The 5,779-nt window shown below is 53.5% G+C and overlaps 1 pseudogene across 1 annotated transcript; it reads left to right on the top strand.

The window, feature by feature from the left end:
- Nucleotides 1-321: 321 nt before the first annotated feature.
- Nucleotides 322-2,049, top strand: LOC308515572 (protein O-linked-mannose beta-1,4-N-acetylglucosaminyltransferase 2-like; annotated as a pseudogene). Its single transcript has 2 exons — nucleotides 322-325; nucleotides 457-2,049. The product of its transcript is annotated as a protein O-linked-mannose beta-1,4-N-acetylglucosaminyltransferase 2-like (transcript).
- The last annotated feature ends 3,730 nt before the right edge of the window (nucleotides 2,050-5,779 follow it).

Here is a 5,779-nt window from a genome sequence, read left to right as displayed (position 1 = left end):
AAAGATTACATCTTTGTTATTTCCATTTGCTTTGGGGGGAGGGTGTGTCCTGGAGAAGGGTAACAGTATCTTGTCGTTTTTAAGAATTAAGAGTTTTGGAACGCACCGCCGCGCTGGGCTTGCCAGTGGGGCCGGCGTGCGGGCACCGGCGACCGGAGGTGGCGCGGCCTGCTCAGGGATCCCTGCCTGGACCTCCCAGGCTCGGAGCTGGCACCAGGTTCAGCCAAAGCTGTGGCCTCAGAAAGCTCTCCTGGGCCGCAGTGTCTTCAGCCCCGCGGAGCCCCAGCCGCCGGCTATTGCCAGCTCGGGGTGCCCACGGGGATGGGTAAAGCCCGCCAGGCCTGTGGCACTTACCAGGGGCCATCATCTCGCTAGGCCCCGAGGTGGCAGCGTGAGGACGCAGCTTTCAGCCGTGTCCGTGTCCGCGCCTGCTGGTGGCGGTGCTGGGGCGGCCAGTGGAAGCGCCTGCGGCTGCTCTGGAGGAGGAGCTGGCCGGGCGACAGGCCCCGGGGCAGCCTGGGCTCCGAGGGCTCTGCAGAGGGTGGAGGGCGGCGCGCACTTGGTGTGCACAGGGCGCGCGCACACCCGCCGCATCTGCCGCTTCCAGTGGCTCTGCTGCTCCGAGGAGGCCGAGGAGTTCATCTTCTTCCGCGGCAGCTCCTCTGTCCTGCCGCGCAGCCCGGGCTCCGGCGCTTCCAGCCAGCCCTGCTCGACCTGGCCCCCGCGGACAGCCACCACCCCCAGGGCTTCAGCCTCATGGAGCTGCCGGCCGCCGCCCTGGCTTCCTGCCCAAGCCCGTGCGTGTTCCTGCCGGGCGCGGCCCTGGTCGCCAACCGCTTCAACCCCGACCACCTCACGCACTTCCACGGCGATCTGCTGCCCCTCGTCTACACGCTGCGCCAGTTCCCCGGCCTGGCCCGCGAGGCCCGGGCTTCTGCATGGAGGGCTGGACCCTTCTCCATGGAGGGCTGGGGCGAGGGCGCGCACTTCGACCTCTGCAAGCTCCTCCGCCCCAAGCAGCCGCTCCTGCGGGCCCAGCTGAAGACCCGGGGCGGCTGCTGTGCTTCTCCCAGGTGTTGGGCCCCTCCAAGATCACCACCTGGTACCAATATGGCCCACAAGCCAAATTCCTGGTCTCGGGCCATAACATCCAGCAGTTTGCAGGGTTCGTGATGGAAAAGCTAAATGGGAGCCACGCAGGGGCCCGCTAGGCTAGTCATCTACTCTGGTCTTCTGTTGCACCCAGAACAGACCCATCCTGAACGAGGCAGAGCTGCTGCTGGCCCAGGAGTTCCAGGGGAAGACGGTGAGGGTGTCCCTGGAGGACCACGCCTTTGCAGATGTCCTGGGGCTGGTCAGCATGCACGGGCCCCGCTGGTCACGGCCCTCTTCCTGCCCTGTGGGGCCACCGTGGCTGAGCTCTTCCCATATGCCGTCAGTCCTGACCACTACACCCCCCATAAAACGCTGGCCACAGTGCCTGGCGTGGACCTCCACTACGTCGCCTGGCGGAACGCGGTGCCAGGGAACATGGTCACGCACCCTGAGCGGCCTTGGGATGAGGCGGGCATCGCCCACCTAGACCAGGCAGAGCAGGCCCGTATCCTGCAGAGCCAGGAGGTCAGACAGCATCTCTGTTGCCAGAACCCAATTAGCTGTTCCGAATCTACCAGGACACCAAGGTGGACATCCCATCCCTCATTCAAACCATACGGTGTGTGGTAAAGGGCCGGCCAGGGCCGCGGAAGCAGAAGTGGACAGTTGGCCTCTACCCAGGCGTCGGTGCAGGGCGCCTCCGAGGCCGGCCTCACTGTCTCCTGTCAGATCCCGTGGAAACTCAAGTACCTGAAGGTGCGGGAGGTGAGGTATGTGGTGTGGCTCCAGGAGCAGGGGGAGAACACCTCTGTGCCTTACATCCTGGCCCTGCAGAACCACACCTTCCCCGAGAACATCAAGCCCTTCACTACCCACCTGGTGTGGGTGCATGGCATCTTCAACAAGCTCCTCCTGGGACCCTTTGCAGGTATGCTGGTGTGCAACACGGAGTGAGTGTGAAGAGGCCAGGCCTCCGAGGGTGGCCCCGCCAGCTCAGTGTCCCTGGGCCCGCTAACCCCCATGGTGGCTTCTGGGAATTGTGTTTATTTATTGAGCAGGCCTGCCCCGGGCCTGTGCCCCCATGTCTTCTGACTGCATCTGGGGCGTGGGGTTCGCAGCACTCCTCTGTGCCCTGTTGCGGTGGAACACGCCCAGCCCCTTCTGCCTCCTGAGCATCCATACCCCTGGAGAAGGTCCTTAGGGGAGGAGGAAAAGGAAGGTAAGGATCCCAAGGAACCTCATTGGCTGAATGATCATGCTGTTCCTTACCGAATCTTTCTGGTTGGTACCCAGGTTTCTGCAAACGGCAAGTAATCAATCATGGTGGTTTGGGCAGGTGGTTCATCAGCTTCCATCACCAGTAGCCCAATAAAGGTGTGTTGAATCATTCATTAAATGATTATAAACAAACAAACAAAAAGAATTAAGAGTTTTGGCCAAAAAAAGAAAATGGGGCCCTAGCAGGTTTGGCTCAGTGGATAGAGCATCGGACTATAGACTGAAGGGTCCCGGGTTCAGTTCCAGTCAAGGGCACATGCCTGTGTTGCAGGCTTGATCCCCAGTAGGGGGCATGCAGGAGGCAGCCAATCAATGATTCCCTCTCATCACTGATGTTTCTATCTCTTTCTCCCTCTCTCTCTGAAATCAATAAAAATATTTTTTTAAAATGGGGAAAAAAGGAGACTCATGTAATACTTAAAGCCAAGCATGTCAAATTCGCTAGACAAGGCATGCGGCCCACTGGCCACAAGTTTGACATGCTTGCTTTGCCTCCCATGAAGCCTAAATACAGAATATATAGGCCTTCTACTTAAAACTCTTCAATATCTTTTCATTTTCCACAGAACAACATCTAAACTCTCTACCTAGCCTGCAAGGTTCTTCATGAGGTGTCCCCAGCTGACCCCAGCTTCATATTCCCACACCCTCCTCGCCCAAAGTCACACAAGCCTTCTTCTCTCAAGAGCTTTGGGCACGCTCTTCTCTCTGCCGCAATGCTTTTTCTCCCAAACACCCTCAACTGCTCAGAAACACACACACACACCATCTCTTAGTCTCCTTCAGATCTCAACCTTCCTAGAATGCCTTCAACATTGGGTCTTAAAATCAATGTGCACCATGAAAGTGGTTGTGTTTCATTCCCTGGCCCCTCCAAAAAATGTTCTTATTAAGTCAATAGTGCATGTTATAATCAATGGTGTGTTTTAGATTTTTTTAAACTACAGTAATTATTGAATGAGTGAAACACCAGCCCTCTGCTCCTTGCCCTGCAGCCCATTTTTCTCCAATTCTGAGACAGGCCCACTCACTTCCTTGTTCCTGAACTATCTTGTCTGTACCCTCTCCCTGTTCTGACTTCTATTGTAATCACTTGATCCACAGCCACCCTCAGAAAACTCCAAACAGGACAGCCTTCTTTACAAAGTAGTGTGGCCCACCATTCATCATGCAGCACCTGAGACCCCATCCATTCAAAGGTTCTGATACCTTGACCGAGGTGAGAGTCTCTGATCTCTGACAATCTCAGCAGCCAGACATACTGGTGGAGTTTCCCGCAGAAGAACCCAGTTTTGGTTTGTTTGTTGTTGGTTTTTTTTTTCAGTGTTCTAGACTGAATTATTATAGCCAGAGGGAGCCATTCATCAGCTCTGACACTGCAGGAAGCTTCCTAGGCAAACAGCTTTATTGCTGTGAGAGATTAACCCAGACTGTAGTAATTTGTAACAAAGATAAGAAAATTGCACTGGTCTCTTAGAAATAAATCTGAATTCCAGTGTGGACAAAGGGGACTTCAACTTGAAATCTGCTATTTCAGATATAATCAGATTTATAACAGACCCTGACGAGTATAAAAAGCCAAGTGCAGCTTTTGATGGAGGTGTCATTTCAGGACCCGCCATTATGAAATCAATTTAGCTGGTATTCCTAATGGGCCACCAGCCTGAGCCCCACCTAACTTTTATGGAAGATTGTTTGGCCTATTTGAGAATCATTCTCTCATGCATCTGCCTTCACAAGATGAGATGTCAGGCATGGGGCGGCCAGTGGGGGCGGGGCCAGCCTCTAAGCAGCTGTAAGATCTTGATGGACCAGAAGATGATCACAGAGACCCCTCCCGAAGCGCTGTGAGGAACAAATAAGATAACGCGAAAGCGGAATACAGATGTCGGTTATTAACGAGAGTCTGCTAACCTAATAGATACTCAGGGTTGAGCTCTTACAACTGCACTGGGCAAGGATTTTACTTCACCAGCTTGGCCTCGTTTAATCCTCCCAACAATCACACAACGAGGGCACTGAAAGCATCTCCATTTACAAATGAAGAGAGTGAAAGCCAGAGAAGTCATGGAACCTACCCAGGGTCACTCACACAGCTGGTCAGTGGCAGGACATGGATTTGAACACGTGCTCCTGGCCACCCCGCAGTCCTTTCCACTAGGCCAGTGATGGCGAACCTTTCGAGCTCCGCGTGTCAGCATTTTGAAAAACCCTAACTTAACTCTGGTGCCGTGTCACATATAGAAATTTTTTGATATTTGCAACCATAGTCAAACAAAGACTTATATTTTTGATATTTGTTTTATATATTTAAATGCCATTGAACAAAGAAAAATCCACCAAAAAAATGAGCTCGCGTGTCACCTCTGACACGTGTGTCATAGGTTCGCCATCGCTGCACGAGGCAGCAGTCTCTATGTAGCTACAGATAGAACAGTGAGGTTCTTGTGATGCCAGACCTGCAGAGCTCACAGCCTGGCTGTGTGTAACACACACCCACAGACAAGTGCCTTTACTACATTAATAATAAGTCATGCTCATGACCTGCTGGCATGTTCTAGGAGCTTATATAAATCTGATTTGTCACTTTTGTGACCAGAGGGGCAGGTGCACACTATCATTACCCCACTGTATGGAAAAGGAAACAGGCTGAGTGAGGTTAAAGGACTTACCTGAGATCATCCACTGGTAGGGAGTGGAGCCAGTTACTTAACCTGGGCTACATTCTTCCTTTTCTGCTACAGGAGGAGAGGCTACAACAGAGAAATGCTGGAGGAACCATGGGAATCTGGGCTTCAAAGGGGACCAAAGCCCATGCACACAGATGAGGCCATGCATATATGGGGCAGTGAGGCCCTGGGGTGGTGGGCGGGCTGGAGGGGGTCAATGGGGGGAAAAGGGGACATATGTAATATTTTCAACAATACAGAGTTATTTAAATTTTAAAAAGGAAATTTTAAAAGGGGGAGGAGGGCAAAAATTTCCCCAAAAGTACCTCTTGAGTTGGATGTTGAAATAGGAGCAGGAGTTTGTCCAGCAAACAAAGAGGAAACCCAAGCAAAATCTCAGATCGCCCTGTGACCCTGAAGGACCCAGCCCACGCTGTGTGGGGTGCAGTCCCCCTTGTCCAGCTGTGTGGCACAGCAGGAGGACAGTTAGCTGCACTGAGCTGGCTGTTGGGAGGTTCATCTAAAGGACAGGGACTCGACTACCCATCTCTGCACACCGAAGGCCCACCCAGGCCTGGCCCAGAGTGAGCACTCAGTACCCATTTAGTGGGCTTGAACTGAGTCCATAGTAACTTGGACCTAGGGGAGCTCTTGAAGATGAGGTCATCCAAGGCCCTCATTGCACAGATAGCAAACTGAGACCCAACAAAGCAAAGAAAGACGGGGGGAGGGCTTTA

This window comes from Myotis nattereri, assembly GCF_964212035.1.
Source record: "Myotis nattereri genome assembly, chromosome: 3".
In the NCBI taxonomy this organism is placed as follows: Eukaryota; Metazoa; Chordata; class Mammalia; order Chiroptera; family Vespertilionidae; genus Myotis; species Myotis nattereri.
The sequence above is the reverse complement of the archived record's forward strand: the minus strand, read 5'-3'. Positions and strand labels throughout refer to the sequence as shown.